This window comes from Lithobates pipiens, unplaced genomic scaffold (assembly GCF_037356315.1).
Source record: "Lithobates pipiens isolate NorthernLeopardFrog02 unplaced genomic scaffold, aLitPip1_a1.2 Scaffold_30, whole genome shotgun sequence".
NCBI lineage: Eukaryota > Metazoa > Chordata > Amphibia > Anura > Ranidae > Lithobates > Lithobates pipiens.
Window position 1 is genome coordinate 31,669,681 of NW_027507791.1, and position 21,158 is coordinate 31,690,838.

The 21,158-nt window shown below is 52.6% G+C and overlaps 1 protein-coding gene across 3 annotated transcripts in view; it reads right to left on the bottom strand.

Annotated features, from left to right (window-relative positions):
- The window catches only part of SEMA4A (semaphorin 4A), a 113,231-nt gene that overhangs the window by 84,848 nt on the left and 7,225 nt on the right, over window positions 1–21,158 (bottom strand). Inside the window, exons 1-2 of one of the 3 annotated variants that reach the window (XM_077463945.1) lie at window positions 5,495–5,962; window positions 460–556 (exon numbers count right to left, since the gene is read on the bottom strand). The exons of 1 other annotated variant lie outside the window; for it this stretch is intronic. The gene's annotated coding sequence lies outside the window, so the exon portion shown is untranslated. Of the gene's footprint in view, window positions 1–459; window positions 557–5,494; window positions 5,963–21,158 lie in introns of those variants that run through there. One more of the 3 variants, XM_077463943.1, reaches the window with a different exon arrangement.

Consider the following 21,158-nt stretch of genomic DNA (forward strand, 5'->3'; position numbering starts at 1 on the left):
TCTATAGCCTCCCGTGACATAGGATTCCCAGAGCGCTGTGGGTTTCCTCAAAAGAGAGAGTACATCAGCAGCTGCTTGCCTTCAGACTGTCCATCTCTGACTGAAACTCCATACAGCACTCTAAATGGACACTGTGGTGCACATGTAGAGTTTTGGTATGAATGACGCTCACAATCTGTAAACCGCTAATACAGGAATACGTTTGTCCCTGCCACGAGGAGGGGAGGGGGATCAATTTTGTGGAATATTCATTTTTCTGTGGGGGGAGGGGGGGGGGGGCAAAAACACAAATGTATTGCCTGTAAATATGGTAACATTGTATCAGTTATTCACCGCTATTTCCATCATGACTTCTCGTCTTATCCTGGGAGTGGAGGCATAGGGTCACCACACACACCTTACAACCTGACCGCACAATAGATGGAACAATCACTAAAACCACATAAAAGGAGGACCCACCTAGTCTATCCTTTCAATGTTCTCAGTGTAGAGTCGGGGGGGGGGGTCGATCAAAGAGAACGGAGTATTGATGCCAGAGGAGCCGGATTCCTGTTCCCTGGAAATACAGCGGAAGTCAATGATCATTAATGAACTACAGAGTCTGCCGCACATCCACCCCACCGTACAAAGGGTTAACCCCCGGGTGCCCGTGCCAGAGTTACTCATCATAAAAAGCCAATATAACCATCCCTGTGCTGAGTTCCCAGGTCTGTACACCTCTGTGCCCATTATGAGGGGTTCCCACCATCCCTGTGCTGAGTTCCCGGGTCTGTACACCCGCTGTGCCCATCATGAGGGGTTCCCACCATCCCTGTGCTGAGTTCCCGGGTCTGTACACCCGCTGTGCCCATTATGAGAGGTTCCCACCATCCCTGTGCTGAGTTCCCGGGTCTGTACGCCCGCTGTGCCCATTATGAGGGGTTCCCACCATCCCTGTGCTGAGTTCCCGGGTCTGTACACCCGCTGTGCCCATTATGAGAGGTTCCCACCATCCCTGTGCTGAGTTCCCGGGTCTGTACGCCCGCTGTGCCCATTATGAGGGGTTCCCACCATCCCTGTGCTGAGTTCCCGGGTCTGTACACCCGCTGTGCCCATCATGAGGGCTTCTCACCATCCCTGTGCTGAGTTCCCGGGTCTGTACGCCCGCTGTGCCCATTATGAGGGGTTCCCACCATCCCTGTGCTGAGTTCCCGGGTCTGTACACCCGCTGTGCCCATTATGAGAGGTTCCCACCATCCCTGTGCTGAGTTCCCGGGTCTGTACACCCGCTGTGCCCATTATGAGAGGTTCCCACCATCCCTGTGCTGAGTTCCCGGGTCTGTACACCCGCTGTGCCCATTATGAGAGGTTCCCACCATCCCTGTGCTGAGTTCCCGGGTCTGTACACCCGCTGTGCCCATCATGAGGGCTTCTCACCATCCCTGTGCTGAGTTCCCGGGTCTGTACGCCCGCTGTGCCCATTATGAGAGGTTCCCACCATCCCTGTGCTGAGTTCCCGGGTCTGTACACCCGCTGTGCCCATTATGAGAGGTTCCCACCATCCCTGTGCTGAGTTCCCGGGTCTGTACACCCGCTGTGCCCATCATGAGGGCTTCTCACCATCCCTGTGCTGAGTTCCCGGGTCTGTACGCCCGCTGTGCCCATTATGAGGGGTTCCCACCATCCCTGTGCTGAGTTCCCGGGTCTGTACACCCGCTGTGCCCATTATGAGGGGTTCCCACCATCTCTGTGCTGAGTTCCCGGGTATGTACACCCGCTGTGCCCATTATGAGGGGTTCCCACCATCCCTGTGCTGAGTTCCCGGGTCTGGACACCCGCTGTGCCCATTATGAGGGGTTGCCACCATCCCTGTGCTGAGTTCCCGGGTCTGTACACCCGCTGTGCCCATTATGAGGGGCTCCCACCATCCCTGTGCTGAGTTCCCGGGTCTGTACACCCGCTGTGCCCATCATGAGGGGTTCCCACCACCCCTGTGCTGAGTTCCCGGGTCTGTACACCCGCTGTGCCTATTATGAGGGGTTCCCACCATCCCTGTGCTGAGTTCCCGGGTCTGTACACCTGCTGTGCCCATTATGAGGGGTTCCCACCATCCCTGTGCTGAGTTCCCGGGTCTGTACACCCGCTGTACCCATCATGAGGGGTTCCCACCACCCCTGTGCTGAGTTCCCGGGTCTGTACACCTGCTGTGCCCATTATGAGGGGCTCCCACCATCCCTGTGCTGAGTTCCCGGGTCTGTACACCCACTGTGCCCATTATGAGGGGTTCCCACCATCCTTGTGCTGAGTTCCCGGGTCTGTACACCCGCTGTGCCCATTATGAGGGGTTCCCACCATCCCTGTGCTGAGTTCCCAGGTCTGTACACCCGCTGTGCCCATTATGAGGGGTTCCCACCATCCCTGTGCTGAGTTCCCGGGTCTGTACACCCGCTGTGCCCATTATGAGGGGTTCCCACCATCCCTGTGCCAAGTTCCCGGGTCTGTACACCCGCTGTGCCCATCATGAGGGCTTCCCACCATCCCTGTGCTGAGTCCCCGGGTCTGTACACCCGCTGTGCCCATTATGAGGGGTTCCCACCATCCCTGTGCTGAGTTCCCGGGTCTGTACACCCGCTGTGCCCATTATGAGGGGTTCCCACCATCCCTGTGCCAAGTTCCCGGGTCTGTACACCCGCTGTGCCCATTATGAGGGGTTCCCACCATCCCTGTGCTGAGTTCCCGGGTCTGTACACCCGCTGTGCCCATTATGAGGGGTTCCCACCATCCCTGTGCCGAGTTCCCGGGTCTGTACACCCGCTGTGCCCATTATGAGGGGTTCCCACCATCCCTGTGCTGAGTTCCCAGGTCTGTACACCCGCTGTGCCCATTATGAGGGGTTCCCACCATCCCTGTGCCAAGTTCCCGGGTCTGTACACCCGCTGTGCCCATTATGAGGGGTTCCCACCATCCCCCTTGGGAACAAAGCGATCAAAACATTTAAACAGCCAAATGCCATTTCTTCCCCCAATCACACTTAACCTCCAACTATGGGGAGTACAGAGAATTTCCAGTATGCTGGACAGTGGACAATATACGACCATCTCCTAACAGCGCCTCCTAGTGCTCAGTTTTGCTTTTTTCAGAGGTAACATTTTTGGGGATATATTCCAATGGACTTCTTGATTGCCTCCTTTCTGGGAATAATCAATAGTTTTCCTGATCATTCAAATCCCATCTGTGGAAAACTAATAACTGATCATCAATATAAAGAACCATCTGAATTTGTCCAATTTACTGCAGGGGCCAACGATCAATAAATCAATTGTCATCTGATATATTTGTTTTCTATATTAAATATAGAAAACAAATATATGAAATATAATAATAATAATAATAATAATATTATAAATTTTATATTAAAATAAAAATCTAAAATTAAAAGGATACACTTATGTAACATCTAAATTAAAGAATGTAAAGATCTGTATTCTATATGAAATAAAAATATTTAATATATAAAATAAATAAAATATCAATATTACTAGGATAATGGAATATTTTCAATAAACCAAATATTTGTATTCTATAGGAAATAAAATGTTTCATATATAAATAAGATTAAAAAAAAAAAAAAAAACGACATTAATATTAATGTAATATCTAGAATGAATAAAATAATAATATAAAAAAAACACAACCTTATATTAATTCTATATGAAATAAAACATTTTTAAATATATAAAATATCTATATTACTAGGATACACTAGTGGAATATCTTCATTAAAATAATAATTTCAAGATTTATAATAAATAATATAAATATTTGTATTCTATATAAAATAAATGGTTTAATATGTAAACTATAAATAGAGTAAATAAAATAGAATATCTACATGAATAGAATATATCAATTGGTATATCTATACTAACAAATATTTACATATTATATAATTTCGAATCAGAATAATCATCAAGTAAAACCTTTCCAAACTGACTTGGACAGTTCACATAAATTTCCCTAATTTTGAAAAAAAAAAAAAAAAAACATAATAATAATAATAATAATAATAATAATAATAAATATAGCAGAAATTAGTTTAATCAAAATGTGAAATATATGAGGTAAATAAATTCCGGCAATTTCCTTGAATTTTATGAACGGACGCCAAGGTGCCCACCTCAACACACCTGCCAGAGCTCGGCGTAGGAATGCCAGGTGGACGCCAAGAGGGTTCCCGTAAGTGGTATCATTATTTATACTGCAATTTTCTCCCGGGGGGGGGGGGGGGGCTCACAGCACTCATGGAATTGGCGTTGGGATTCTTGAGGTTAAGGATTTACCAGGTGTTGCTCTAAGGGGGGGGGGATCATCATGTAGGGTTGGGGTCACCCCGTGGCGAGGGTTTGTCAGACGGAGAGGACAGAGGTGGTTCCATGAGCGTGGTAGAGTCACCATGTAGGGTTGGGGGTCCCTGTGGCGAGGGATTGAGAGGCGGAGGTGGTTGTAGAGCCACCATGCGGGTTGGGGGTCCCCATGGTGAGGGATTGCAAGGTGGACAGCACGGAGGTGGTTCCATGAGCGTGGTAGAGTCACCATGCGGGTTGGGGGTCCCCATGGTGAGGGATTGAGAGGCGGAGGTGGTTGTAGAGCCACCATGCGGGTTGGGGGTCCCCATGGCGAGGGATTGAGAGGCGGAGGTGGTTGTAGAGTCACCATGCGGGTTGGGGGGTCCCCATGGTGAGGGATTGCAAGGCGGACAGCACAGAGGTGGTTCCATGAGCGTTGTAGAGTCACCATGCGGGTTGGGGGGTCCCCATGGTGAGGGATTGCAAGGCGGACAGCACAGAGGTGGTTCCATGAGCGTTGTAGAGTCACCATGCGGGTTGGGGGTCCCTGTAACGAGGGATTGAGAGGCGGAGGTGGTTGTAGAGCCACCATGCGGGTTGGGGGTCCCCATGGTGAGGGATTGCAAGGTGGACAGCACGGAGGTGGTTCCATTAGCGTTGTAGAGTCACCATGCGGGTTGGGGGTCCCCGTGGCGAGGGATTGAGAGGCGGAGGTGGTTGTAGAGCCACCATGCGGGTTGGGGGTCCCCATGGTGAGGGATTGCAAGGTGGACAGCACAGAGGTGGTTCCATGAGCGTTGTAGAGTCACCATGCGGGTTGGGGGTCCCCGTGGCGAGGGATTGAGAGGTGGAGGTGGTTGTAGAGTCACCATGCGGGTTGGGGGTCCCCGTGGCGAGGGATTGAGAGGCGGAGATGGTTGTAGAGCCACCATGCGGGTTGGGGGTCCCCGTGGCGAGGGATTGAGAGGCGGAGGTGGTTGTAGAGTCACCATGCGGGTTGGGGGTCCCCGTGGCGAGGGATTGAGAGGCTGAGGTGGTTGTAGAGCCACCATGCGGGTTGGGGGTCCCCATGGCGAGGGATTGCAAGGTGGACAGCACAGAGGTGGTTCCATGAGCGTTGTAGAGTCACCATGCGGGTTGAGGTCCCCATGGCTGGGGATGGCGCTTACCTGCGGATCTGGGCGAGGCGGCGGTCTTCCCCGTCGTACGTTGGGGGGTTGTCCGGGATCCCTCCCTTGTATGCGGTGAAGGTGGGTGTGCGCCTTGAACTGACTATTGTCAGCCGGTGCGGTCTACGCTTCGCGGCGGTTTCCACATCCTGGGGTTGCCATGGCGACCTCACACCATTTAATCCCCGGGGCGGGTGAGAGTCCTGAGGATGAAGGGAGGGCGGAGCGGCTCCAGATGTTCTCATGAAAAGCCTTTTCCCGACTCGGGAGGAGGAGGAGGAGGGGGCTTCCACGGCGAGGGGAGATCCCACCTATTGTGCGAGAGGCGGCGTGTGGAAATGGGGATGACATCTGTCAGCGTCCCCCTCCCCTCCAATCCACACACAGAGCGCAGCGACCAACGCCGAGACCCTGGAACACCCGGCGTATCCTCTCCACTGCCTATGTAGGCGATACAATGCAACACCGACCGCCAAACCCTTCCATGCCCATCCCCGACCCCTATATATCCCCATATCATTCACCCCCAGCCATGATGTCATACTATGGGAAGGCGTGGTCTGTTTATTATGGACATAGGGAGACAGGGAGGGAGATGGGAGGGAGCGATGTTCTGCAGATCTCTAGAGGGGTCAGTGATGAGATAATCTGCAGAATATATCAGGAGGGGACAGAGTGATGCTCTGCAGATCTCTAGAGAGGTCAGTGATGGGATAATCTGCAGAATAAGAATATATCAATATGGATCTGTCAGGAGGGGGGAGGGGAGGGAGTGATGTTCTGCAGCTCTCTAGAAGGGTCAGTGATGAGATAATCTGCAGAATATATCAATATGGATCTGTCAGGAGGGGGGAGGGGAGGGAGCGATGTTCTGCAGCTCTCTGGAGGGGTCAGTGATGGGATAATCTGCAGAATATATCAATATGGATCTGGAGGGGGAGGGGAGGGAGCGATGTTCTGCAGATCTCTAGAGGGGTCAGTGATGGAATAATCTGCAGAATATATCAATATGGATCTGTCAGGAGGGGGAGGGGAGGGAGCGATGTTCTGCAGCTCTCTAGAAGGGTCAGTGATGAGATAATCTTCAGAATATATCAATATGGATCTGTCAGGAGGAGGAGGGGAGGGAGCGATGTTCTGCAGATCTCTAGAGGGGTCAGTGATGGAATAATCTGCAGAATATATCAATATGGATCTGTCAGGAGGGGGAGGGGAGGGAGCGATGTTCTGCAGATCTCTTGAGGGGTCAGTGATGGAATAATCTGCAGAATATATCAATATGGATCTGTCAGGAGGGGGAGGGGAGGGAGCGATGTTCTGCAGATCTCTAGAGGGGTCAGTGATGGGATAATCTGCAGAATATATCACTATGGATCTGTCAGGAGGGGGAGGGGAGGGAGCGATGTTCTGCAGATCTATAGGAAGGTCAGTGATGGAATAATCTGCATAATATATCAATATGGATCTGTCAGGAGGGGGAGGGGAGGGGAGCGATGCTCTGCAGATCTGTAGGAAGTGATGGGACAAGGACCGGTCACACACCTGCGGATTGGATGACGTCGGCGGGCGTTCCTGCTTTGGGTTATCGCTGTCGCTGTGGGCGGGGCTCCCCATAGATAGGATATCGGGGGGCGGAGACACACCCTCTCTGATAAGAAGTCGGATTTCTCGGGTCGGACACTTTGTGTCATGTTTTGTATCTGATGGAAAACACCTGAATTTGGGGCGAATTTCTGGACCAATCAGTGAGCTGGGAGGGTTGGACAGGTGTGTCACCTGTGGCTGTAATCAGGGCTCAGCCTCTCCTCCAATCACCTGAGGCTGTGGACAGGGAGGGGTTACTCTCTGACTCAGGCGAGCCGAGGTTAACCCTTCGCTGACAGAGGCGATCGCTGAGATATTCAGCCAATCACAGACTCCGGATCAGTGGAAGGCGCGGAGGAGTCCGTTACCACGCGGTGCTCGGGGGCGGTGATATACGGACGCACAGGCAGGACCAATAGTGGGCGCTACTGAGGGGGGCGTCGCCATTACTGAGAGCTTGGTGCTCATTTACACCACAATCCCGCGTTCTGCTCACGTCATTCCTTCGCGTGGTGCGTTTTTATTTTTTACAGAGTGCCATTTACATGCGTTTTCTGCGTTACATGCAGAAAAACGAACGTGTGTAAAAATGCGGCGCAACGTCTCATTTATTTTATCTTTTTAAAGGCGCCTGTAAACGAGGCGCCCCGAAATATTCATTATTCCTGCAAACGCATTTCTGCGACCTTTAATAATCGCTTCACCGCACTTCTGTGCCCCAACTAAGGGGCACAACTCCTCCCACCGACACCAACTAAGGGGCACAACTCCTCCCACCGACACCAACTAAGGGGCACAACTCCTCCCACCGACACCAACTAAGGGGCACAACTCCTCCCACCGACACCAACTAAGGGGCACAACTCCTCCCAGGGACACCAACTAAGGGGCACAACTCCTCCCACGGACACCAACAAAGGGGCACAACTCCTCCCACGGACACCAACTAAGGGGCACAACTCCTCCCACCGACACCAAATAAGGGTCACAACTCCTCCCACGGACACCAACAAAGGGGCACAACTCCTCCCACCGACACCAACTAAGGGGCACAACTCCTCCCACCGACACCAACTAAGGGGCACAACTCCTCCCACGGACACCAACAAAGGGGCACAACTCCTCCCACTGACACCAACAAAGAGGCACAACTCCTCCCACCGACACCAACTAAGGGGCACAACTCCTCCCACCGACACCAACTAAGGGGCACAACTCCTCCCACCGACACCAACTAAGGGGCACAACTCCTCCCACCGACACCAACTAAGGGGCACAACTCCTCCCACCGACACCAACTAAGGGGCACAACTCCTCCCACCGACACCAACTAAGGGGCACAACTCCTCCCACCGACACCAACTAAGGGGCACAACTCCTCCCACCGACACCAACTAAGGGGCACAACTCCTCCCAGGGACACCAACTAAGGGGCACAACTCCTCCCACGGACACCAACTAAGGGGAACAACTCCTCCCACGGACACCAACTAAGGGGCACAACTCCTCCCACCGACACTAACTAAGGGGCACAACTCCTCCCACCGACACCAACTAAGGGGCACAACTCCTCCCAGGGACACCAACTAAGGGGCACAACTCCTCCCACGGACACCAACTAAGGGGCACAACTCCTCCCACCGACACCAACTAAGGGGCACAACTCCTCCCACCGACACCAAATAAGGGGCACAACTCCTCCCACCGACACCAACAAAGGGGCACAACTCCTCCCACCGACACCAACTAAGGGGCACAACTCCTCCCACCGACACCAACTAAGGGGCACAACTCCTCCCACCGACACCAACTAAGGGGCACAACTCCTCCAACGGACACCGACAAAGGGGCACAACTCCTCCCACCGACACCGACAAAGGGGCACAACTCCTCCCACCGACACCAACTAAGGGGCACAACTCCTCCCACCAACACCAACTAAGGGGCACAACTCCTCCCAGGGACACCAACTAAGGGGCACAACTCCTCCCAGGGACACCAACTAAGGGGCACAACTCCTCCCAGGGACACCAACTAAGGGGCACAACTCCTCCCACCGACACCAACTAAGGGGCACAACTCCTCCCACCGACACCAACTAAGGGGCACAACTCCTCCCACCGACACCAACTAAGGGGCACAACTCCTCCCACCGACACCAACTAAGGGGCACAACTCCTCCCACCGACACCAACAAAGGGGCACAACTCCTCCCACCGACACCAACTAAGGGGCACAACTCCTCCCACCGACACCAACAAAGGGGCACAACTCCTCCCACCGACACCAACAAAGGGGCACAACTCCTCCCACCGACACCAACTAAGGGGCACAACTCCTCCCACCGACACCAACTAAGGGGCACAACTCCTCCCACCGACACCAACTAAGGGGCACAACTCCTCCCACCGACACCAACTAAGGGGCACAACTCCTCCCACCGACACCAACTAAGGGGCACAACTCCTCCCACCGACACCAACTAAGGGGCACAACTCCTCCCACCGACACCAACTAAGGGGCACAACTCCTCCCACCGACACCAACTAAGGGGCACAACTCCTCCCACCGACACCAACTAAGGGGCACAACTCCTCCCACCGACACCAACTAAGGGGCACAACTCCTCCCACCGACACCAACAAAGGGGCACAACTCCTCCCACCGACACCAACTAAGGGGCACAACTCCTCCCACCGACACCAACAAAGGGGCACAACTCCTCCCACCGACACCAACAAAGGGGCACAACTCCTCCCACCGACACCAACAAAGGGGCACAACTCCTCCCACCGACACCAACTAAGGGGCACAACTCCTCCCACCGACACCAACAAAGGGGCACAACTCCTCCCACCGACACCAACAAAGTTGCACAACTCCTCCCACCGACACCAACAAAGGGGCACAACTCCTCCCACCGACACCAACTAAGGGGCACAACTCCTCCCACCGACACCAACTAAGGGGCACAACTCCTCCCAGGGACACCAACTAAGGGGCACAACTCCTCCCACGGACACCAACTAAGGGGCACAACTCCTCCCACCGACACCAACTAAGGGGCACAACTCCTCCCACCGACACCAACTAAGGGGCACAACTCCTCCCACCGACACCAACTAAGGGGCACAACTCCTCCCAGGGACACCAACTAAGGGGCACAACTCCTCCCACGGACACCAACTAAGGGGCACAACTCCTCCCACCGACACCAACTAAGGGGCACAACTCCTCCCACCGACACCAAATAAGGGGCACAACTCCTCCCACCGACACCAACAAAGGGGCACAACTCCTCCCACCGACACCAACTAAGGGGCACAACTCCTCCCACCGACACCAACTAAGGGGCACAACTCCTCCCACCGACACCAACTAAGGGGCACAACTCCTCCAACGGACACCGACAAAGGGGCACAACTCCTCCCACCGACACCAACAAAGGGGCACAACTCCTCCCACCGACACCAACTAAGGGGCACAACTCCTCCCACCAACACCAACTAAGGGGCACAACTCCTCCCAGGGACACCAACTAAGGGGCACAACTCCTCCCAGGGACACCAACTAAGGGGCACAACTCCTCCCACCGACACCAACTAAGGGGCACAACTCCTCCCACCGACACCAACTAAGGGGCACAACTCCTCCCACCGACACCAACTAAGGGGCACAACTCCTCCCACCGACACCAACTAAGGGGCACAACTCCTCCCACCGACACCAACTAAGGGGCACAACTCCTCCCACCGACACCAACTAAGGGGCACAACTCCTCCCACCGACACCAACAAAGGGGCACAACTCCTCCCACCGACACCAACTAAGGGGCACAACTCCTCCCACCGACACCAACAAAGGGGCACAACTCCTCCCACCGACACCAACTAAGGGGCACAACTCCTCCCACCGACACCAACTAAGGGGCACAACTCCTCCCACCGACACCAACTAAGGGGCACAACTCCTCCCACCGACACCAACTAAGGGGCACAACTCCTCCCACCGACACCAACTAAGGGGCACAACTCCTCCCACCGACACCAACTAAGGGGCACAACTCCTCCCACCGACACCAACTAAGGGGCACAACTCCTCCCACCGACACCAACTAAGGGGCACAACTCCTCCCACCGACACCAACTAAGGGGCACAACTCCTCCCACCGACACCAACTAAGGGGCACAACTCCTCCCACCGACACCAACAAAGGGGCACAACTCCTCCCACCGACACCAACTAAGGGGCACAACTCCTCCCACCGACACCAACAAAGGGGCACAACTCCTCCCACCGACACCAACAAAGGGGCACAACTCCTCCCACCGACACCAACTAAGGGGCACAACTCCTCCCACCGACACCAACAAAGGGGCACAACTCCTCCCACCAACACCAACAAAGTTGCACAACTCCTCCCACCGACACCAACAAAGGGGCACAACTCCTCCCACCGACACCAACTAAGGGGCACAACTCCTCCCACCGACACCAACAAAGGGGCAAACTCCTCCCACCGACACCAACAAAGGGGCACAACTCCTCCCACCGACACCAACTAAGGGGCACAACTCCTCCCACCGACACCAACAAAGGGGCACAACTCCTCCCACCGACACCAACTAAGGGGCACAACTCCTCCCACCGACACCAACTAAGGGGCACAACTCCTCCCACCGACACCAACTAAGGTGCACAACTCCTCCCACCGACACCAACTAAGGGGCACAACTCCTCCCACCGACACCAACAAAGGGGCACAACTCCTCCCACCGACACCAACTAAGGGGCACAACTCCTCCCACCGACACCAAATAAGGGGCACAACTCCTCTCACCGACACCAACCAAGGGGCACAACTCCTCCCACCGACACCAATGATGGGGCACAATTACTCCCACCGACAGCAACTAAGGGGCACAACTCCTCCCACTGACACCAAAGGGGCACAACTTCTCCCACCGACACCAATGATGGGGCACTATTCCTCCCACTGATACCAATGATGGGGCACTATTCCTCCCACCGACACCAATGATGGGGCACTATTCCTCCCACCGACACCAATGATGGGGCACTATTCCTCCAACTGATACCAACTAAGGGGCACAACTCCTCCCACCGACACCAATGATGGGGCACTATTCCTCCCACTGATACCAATGATGGGGCACTATTCCTCCCACCGACACCAATGATGGGGCACAACTCCTCCCACCGACACCAACTAAGGGGCACAACTCCTCCCACCGACACCAACAAAGGGGCACAACTCCTCCCACCGACACCAACAAAGGGGCACAACTCCTCCCACCGACACCAACAAAGGGGCACAACTCCTCCCACCGACACCAACTAAGGGGCACAACTCCTCCCACCGACACCAACAAAGGGGCACAACTCCTCCCACCGACACCAATGATGGGGCACAACTCCTCCCACCGACACCAATGATGGGGCACAATTACTCCCACCGACAGCAACTAAGGGGCACAACTCCTCCCACTGACACCAACAAAGGGGCACATCTCCTCCCACCGACACCAATGATGGGGCACTATTCCTCCAACTGATACCAATGATGGGGCACAATTACTCCCACCTACACCAATGATGGGGCACTATTCCTCCAACTGACACCAATAATGGGGCACTATTCCTCCCACTGACACCAATGATGGGGCACTATTCCTCCCACTGACACCAATGATGGGCCACTATTCCTCCCATCTACACCAATGATGGGGCACTATTCCTCCAACTGACACCAATAATGGGGCACTATTCCTCCCACTGACACCAATGATGGGACACTATTCCTCCCACTGACACCAATGATGGGGCACTATTCCTCCCACTGATACCAATGATGGGGCACTATTCCTCCCATCTACACCAATGATGGGGCACTATTCCTCCAACTGACACCAATGATGGGCCACTATTCCTCCCATCTACACCAATGATGGGGCACTATTCCTCCAACTGACACCAATAATGGGGCACTATTCCTCCCACTGACACCAATGATGGGACACTATTCCTCCCACTGACACCAATGATGGGCCACTATTCCTCCCATCTACACCAATGATGGGGCACTATTCCTCCAACTGACACCAATAATGGGGCACTATTCCTCCCACTGACACCAATGATGGGACACTATTCCTCCCACTGACACCAATGATGGGGCACTATTCCTCCCACTGACACCAATGATGGGACACTATTCCTCCCACTGACACCAATGATGGGGCACTATTCCTCCCACTGACACCAATGATGGGGCACTATTCCTCCCACTGACACCAATGATGGGGCACTATTCCTCCCACTGACACCAATGATGGGGCACTATTCCTCCCACTGACACCAATGATGGGGCACTCCCAGCAGGCTCTGTGGCAGGAAATGCTGGGAAGTGTAGTCCTTCTGATGAAGGGACCCCTAGAAGGCTCGTCCATCTGTAACCGCTTCTTTTGGTAAATAAAGAATGTGAATAAAGTTTTGCTCATAAATTAATAAAAAAAAAGTTTCTGAATGAGAGGAAATGAGAAAGTGTAACAAAGTATCCGACATCCAATCAGCCGCAATTAAAAAGTAAAAAAAAAAAAAGAATTTGTGTAAAGAGCACGCTGGCACCACCTGGTGGAATGTCTCTGTAACCGCACCCTGGTCCACCTGACCCCATACAGGCCACCAAATACAGAGGATCTAACCCCCCCACCCCCTTTTTATTTTAGTGTTGGAAGGGTTAACCCCTCATCAGGTTTTTATTGTTGCCCCCCCCCCAGTGGGCAGATCCCCCCCCCCCATTTGTCCCGGTGTCACCGAGATGGAACATGACGATAAATCCAAACTGTTTCCAGTTGTCACCAGAACAGGAAGTGAGGACAAACCTTCCAGTGGGAACACCTGTACCGGCGTCAGCTTAGAGGGAGGTTCCTGTTGTGTCACAACACAGACAGAGCTTCTAACCCCTTCCCCACATGTCGGCGGAGGGGGGGGGGGGGCTCATCCAATAGTCGGCGCATTTCGAAAGACACCGCGATCAGCGAAGACACAAAGTGATAAAAAAATTGGAGACTTTGAATTTTTGAGAATATTTCAGGACATGTTTTCTCTCATTTTGGTTCTTAATATGATGTGTAGTATGTAAAGTGCTGCGATATGATATCATAATAATATAATAATAATAAACTATTATTATAATAAATATAATAAATAAAATGTATAGATACAATAATACAAATAAATAATGTCAAAGATAAATATAATAATGATAATAATAATAAAAAAAATTAAGTAAAATAACAATGACAATAATAATAATAAATATAATATAAAATGGTGATGATAAAAATACAATTATTATTATTATTAATAATAATAATAATAATAATATGAATAGTAATATAAAAAATATAATTATTATTCTTACTATTATTATTTAATATTCTATTATGAATAGTAAAATAAATAATAAATTATTATTATTAATATAAATAAATAATTATAATATAATCAAGAATGATAATAATTAAAAATATGAAAAATAATGATGATAATATAAGTAAAAATAAATAATAATTATAAATAAATAAAATAACAAAAATATATAATAACCATGATGATAATCATAAATGGAATAATAATAAAAATACAAATAAAATAATAATGATGATAATAAAAGGAAATATAGTATATGTATATATATATATATATATATATATATATATATATATATATATATATATATATATATATTGTAGTAGATGATGATAATATATAATAAATAATATTATACATACAATAATAAAAACACATAATCACGATGCTAATTATAAATATAATAATAATAATAATAATAAAAATATAAATTAAATTATAATAATGATGATTACAAATATTAAAAATAATGATGAAAATAGAAATAAAAATAATAAAAATATTTACTTTTATTTTTATTTCTATTATCATCATTATTTTTAATATTTGCAATCGTCATTATTATTATTTTATTTATATTTTTATTGTTATATTTATAATTATCATCGTGATTATTATGTATTTTTATTATTGTATGTATAATTATTATTTATTATATTTACAATATTTACTTTTATAATAACTATAATAAAAATAATTAGTAATTATGATGATAAATATTAATAAATATAATAAATAATTACAGCAACAATAAGAATAATTATTATTAATTATACTATTATAAATATAAAATAAATAATATATTATTATTGTTAATGTAAATAATAATAATGATAATATAAATAAGAATGATAATAATTACAAATAATAAAAAAGAGTGATAATAAATAATAATAAACAAATAATAAAAAAAGATGATGATGATAATATAAATAATAATTATAAATATTAACAGTAAAAACAAAAGACATTTTTGCCTCATTTCAGAGCCGGATTTTCTTAAGGAGCTTTTTATTTTCCTGATTCGGAAATCTTTGTGAGAATTTGGTTGTTGGCGGTGTTGGGGGACGGAAAGGATTTGATTAGGAAATCGTCTAAACTTTCATTCCCCGAATTCCTCTGGACACTTACAGCCCCGGAATCCGGGACGGGGGGGGGCCCTTAAAGGGACACTCCGCTGCAGGGCGGTACAGGGAGAGTCGCAGGAAGAACTCCAGAACAAAATGTATTCAGCTCTGTAATCATTAAACACACTTTGCGAGTGCCTGACTTGGTATCGGCCTCTGTACGGCAGAGCTCAGAGTGTGAGAACAAGAAGCAGCACAAGGAGCCACTCTGCTGCTGATCAGGAGCGTGCTGATAGGAGGAGAGAGCAGAGTGACCGAGATGAGCCCCATTACCGTGCTGCGTCTCCTTTCACTGCCCAATCACAGGCTAGAGGCGGGCTCAGGACAAGGAAGTGGGCTGAATGATGCTGGGCAGACTGAGGACATCTAGTGGCAGAGAGGTAGTACTGCGGGGGGAGGGGGATCTCTGGATTGAAGGTGAATATTGCAGCAAGCGCTGGTTTTGTTCCGTTTTCTTTTTGCTGCTTTTGAGGGGAGTTCTTTTTTATGTGTCTCCGTTGTGGGGGGGGGGGGGAGGGGGGACTCCGGAGGAACTCTCTGTGGGATTGAAGGGGACCATTGTCTGCCCCCTGGGAGCGCGCCATCCTCCGAAGAAAAGGGGGTCTGTGTGAGATCCGGAACGTTCTGCTCACGGAATGTTCTCCAGATTAATCGCCACTTTACCAAGACAGCCGGAAAACAAGGGAAGAGCTTCTGCCTGAGAGAGCCCCACGAGAAGGGGGAGGGGCTGGACCCAGGAGCTGACACTCGACGGACAACACCACATTGATTTTACATAGACAATAAAAGGAGGAGGAGCCAAAATCAAATAACCCAAAACCAACACATCTGGTATGGTGGGAGGCAACTCCTCCCATAAAATGCAAATGAGGGAGTCTCCCTCCTCCTGCTGCATTCCACATAAGGAGAAATAATTTGAACTGGGAGTGCAACGCGACACCATAAACGCTACAATCTGATCACACGACACCATACAAGCTACAATCTGACCGTATGACACCATACACGCTACAATCTGATCATACGACACCATACACGCTACAATCTGATCATACACCATACACACTACAATGTGGCTGGTGATCTGTATGGGCAACGCATCAGGTGATCGGTACGGGTCGACTCGTCAGATGATCGGTATGGGCGACTCGTCAGGTGACTGGAACGGGCGGCCCGTCAGGTGATCAGAACAAGCAACTCGTCAGGTGATCGGTACAAGTGACTCGTCAGGTGATCGGTACGGGGCGACTCGTCAGGTGATCGGTACGGGCAGCCCGTCAGGTGATTGGTACAAGCAACTCGTCAGGTGATCGGTACGGGGCGGCTCGTCAAGTGATCAGTAAGGGGCAGCGTGTCAGGTGATCGGTACGGGCGGTTCGTCAGGTGATCGGTACGGGGCAGCGCGTCAGCTGATCGGTACGGGCGGCCCCTCAGGTGATCGGTACGGGCGGCTCGTCAGGTAATCTGTACGGGCGACTAGTCAGGTGATGGGTACGGGCGACTCGTCAGGTGATGGGTACGGGCGACTCGTCAGGTGATGGGTACGGGCGACTCGTCAGGTGATCGGTACGGGCGGCCCGTCAGGTGATCGGTACGGGCGGCCCGTCAGGTGATAGGTACGGGCGACTTGTCAGGTGATCGGTACGGGCGACTTGTCAGGTGATGGGTACGGGCAACTCGTCAGGTGATCGGTAGGGGCGGCTCGTCAGGTGATCGTTACGGGGCGGCACGTCAGGTGATCTGTACGGGCGGCTCGTCAGGTGATCTGTACGGGCGGCTCGTCAGGTGATCGGTACGGGCGGCTCGTCAGGTGATCGGTACGGGCGGCTCGTCAGGTGATCGGTACGGGCGGCTCGTCAGGTGATCAGTACGGGCGGCTCGTCAGGTGATCGGTACGGGCGGCTCGTCAGGTGATCGGTACAAGCAACTCGTCAGGTGATCGGTACAAGCAACTCGTCAGGTGATCGGTACGGGGCGGCTCGTCAAGTGATCAGTACGGGGCAGCGTGTCAGGTGATCGGTACGGGCGGTTCGTCAGGTGATCGGTACGGGGCAGCGCGTCAGCTGATCGGTACGGGTGGCTCGTCAGGTGATGGGTACGGGCGACTCGTCAGGTGATCGGTACGGGCGACTCATCAGGTGATCGGTACGGGCGACTCGTCAGGTGATCGGTACGGGGGCGACTCGTCAGGTGATCGGTACGGGCGACTCGTCAGGTGATCGGTACGGGCGACTCGTCAGTTGATCGGTACGGGCGACTCGTCAGGTGATCGGTACGGGAGACTCGTCAGGTGATCGGTACGGGCGACTCGTCAGGTGGTCGGTACGGGCGACTCGTCAGGTGATCGGTACGGGCGGCCCGTCAGGTGATCGGTACAAGCGACTTGTCAGGTGATCGGTACGGGTGACTCGTCAGGTAATCTGTACGGGTGACTTGTCAGGTGATTGGTACGGGCAATTCGTCAGGTGATAGGTGATCCGTATGGGCAGCCCGTCAGGTGATTGGTACGGGCGGCCCGTCAGGTGATCGGTACGGGCGGCCCATCAGGTGATCGGTACGGGCGGCCCATCAGGTGATCGGTACGGGCGGCCCATCAGGTGATCGGTACGGGCGGCCCATCAGGTGATCGGTACGGGCGGCCCATCAGGTGATCGGTACGGGCGGCTCGTCAAGTGATCGGTACGGGCGACTCGTCAAGTGATCGGTACGGGCGACTCATCAAGTGATCGGTACGGGCGGCTCGTCAGGTGATCGGTATGGGCGGCTCGTCAGGTGATCGGTACAAGCAACTCGTCAGGTGATCGGTACGGGGCGGCTCGTCAGGTGATGGGTACGGGCGACTCGTCAGGTGATCGGTACGGGCGACTCGTCAGGTGATCGGTACGGGCGACTCGTCAGGTGATCGGTACGGGGGCGACTCGTCAGGTGATCGGTACGGGCGACTCGTCAGGTGATCGGTACGGGCGACTCGTCAGTTGATCGGTACGGGCGACTCGTCAGGTGATCGGTACGGGAGACTCGTCAGGTGATCGGTACGGGCGACTCGTCAGGTGGTCGGTACGGGCGACTCGTCAGGTGATCGGTACGGGCGGCCCGTCAGGTGATCGGTACAAGCGACTTGTCAGGTGATCGGTACGGGTGACTCGTCAGGTAATCTGTACGGGTGACTTGTCAGGTGATTGGTACGGGCAATTCGTCAGGTGATAGGTGATCCGTATGGGCAGCCCGTCAGGTGATTGGTACGGGCGGCCCGTCAGGTGATCGGTACGAGCGGCCCATCAGGTGATCGGTACGGGCGGCCCATCAGGTGATCGGTACGGGCGGCCCATCAGGTGATCGGTACGGGCGGCCCATCAGGTGATCGGTACGGGCGGCTCGTCAAGTGATCGGTACGGGCGACTCGTCAAGTGATCGGTACGGGCGACTCATCAAGTGATCGGTACGGGCGGCTCGTCAGGTGATCGGTATGGGCGGCTCGTCAGGTGATCGGTACAAGCAACTCGTCAGGTGATCGGTACGGGGCGGCTCGTCAAGTGATCAGTACGGGACAACGTGTCAGGTGATCGGTACGGGCGACTCATCAAGTGATCGGTACGGGCGACTCGTCAAGTGATCGGTACGGGCGGCTCGTCAAGTAATCGGTACGGGCGGCTCGTCAAGTGATCGGTATGGGCGGCTCGTCAGGTGATCGGTACAAGGCGGCTCGTCAAGTGATCGGTACGGGGCAGCGTGTCAGGTGATCGGTAGGGGCGGCTCGTCAGGTGATCGGTACGGGGCGGCACGTCAGGTGATCTGTACGGGCGGCTCGTCAGGTGATCAGTACGGGCGGCTCGTCAGGTGATCGGTACGGGCGGCTCGTCAGGTGATCGGTACGGGCGGCTCGTCAGGTGATCGGTACGGGCGGCTCGTCAGGTGATCGGTACGGGCGGCTCGTCAGGTGATCAGTACAAGCAACTCGTCAGGTGATCGGTACAAGCAACTCGTCAGGTGATCGGTACGGGGCGGCTCGTCAAGTGATCAGTACGGGGCAGCGTGTCAGGTGATCGGTACGGGCGGTTCGTCAGGTGATCGGTACGGGGCAGCGCGTCAGCTGATCGGTACGGGTGGCTCGTCAGGTGATGGGTACGGGCGACTCGTCAGGTGATCGGTACGGGCGACTCATCAGGTGATCGGTACGGGCGACTCGTCAGGTGATCGGTACGGGGGCGACTCGTCAGGTGATCGGTACGGGCGACTCGTCAGGTGATCGGTACGGGCGACTCGTCAGGTGATCGGTACGGGCGACTCGTCAGTTGATCGGTACGGGCGACTCGTCAGGTGATCGGTACGGGCGACTCGTCAGGTGATCGGTACGGGCGGATTCGTCAGGTGATCGGTACGGGCGGCCCGTCAGGTGATCGGTACAAGCGACTTGTCAGGTGATCGGTACGGGTGACTCGTCAGGTAATCTGTACGGGTGACTTGTCAGGTGATTGGTACGGGCGATTCGTCAGGCGATAGGTGATCCGTACGGGCAGCCCGTCAGGTGATTGGTACGGGCAGCCCGTTAGGTGATCGGTACGGGCGGCCCATCAGGTGATCGGTACGGGCGGCCCATCAGGTGATCGGTACGGGCGGCCCATCAGGTGATCGGTACGGGCGACTCGTCAAGTGATCGGTACGGGCGACTCGTCAAGTGATCGGTACGGGCGACTCGTCAAGTGATCGGTACGGGCGACTCGTCAAGTGATCGGTACGGGCGACTCGTCAAGTGATCGGTACGGGCGACTCGTCAAGTGATCGGTACGGGGCAACTCGTCAAGTGATCGGTACGGGCAACTCGTCAAGTGATCGGTACGGGCAACTCGTCAAGTGATCGGTACGGGCGACTCGTCAAGTGATCGGTACAGCAGCAAGTCATGTGATCGGTACGGGTGATTCGTCAGGTGATCAATACGGATGACTCGTCAGGTTATCAGTACGGGTGACTCGTCAGGTGATTGGTACAAGCGACTTGTCAGGTAATCAGTAAGGGTGACTCGTCAGGTGATCGGTACGGGCGACTTGTCAGGTGATCAGTACGGGCGGCTCGTCTGGTGATCGGTACGGGGCAGCGCGTCAGTTGATTGGTATGGACGGCTCATCAGGTGATCGGTATGGACGACTCGTCAGGTGACTGGAACGCGTGGCCCATCAGGTGATCGGTACGGGGCGGCCCGTCAGGTGATCGGTATGGACAACTCGTCAGGTGACTGGAACGGGTGGCCCATCAGGTGATCGGTACAAGCGACTCGTCAGGTGATCGGTACGGGCGGTGCGTCATGTGATCGGTACAAGCGACTCGTCAGGTGATCGGTACGGGCGGCGCGTCATGTGATCGGTACAAGCGACTCGTCAGGTGATCGGTACGGGCGGCGCGTCATGTGATCGGTACAAGCGACTCGTCAGGTGATCGGTATGGGCGGCGCGTCATGTGATCGGTACAAGCGACTCGTCAGGTGATCGGTACAAGCGACTCG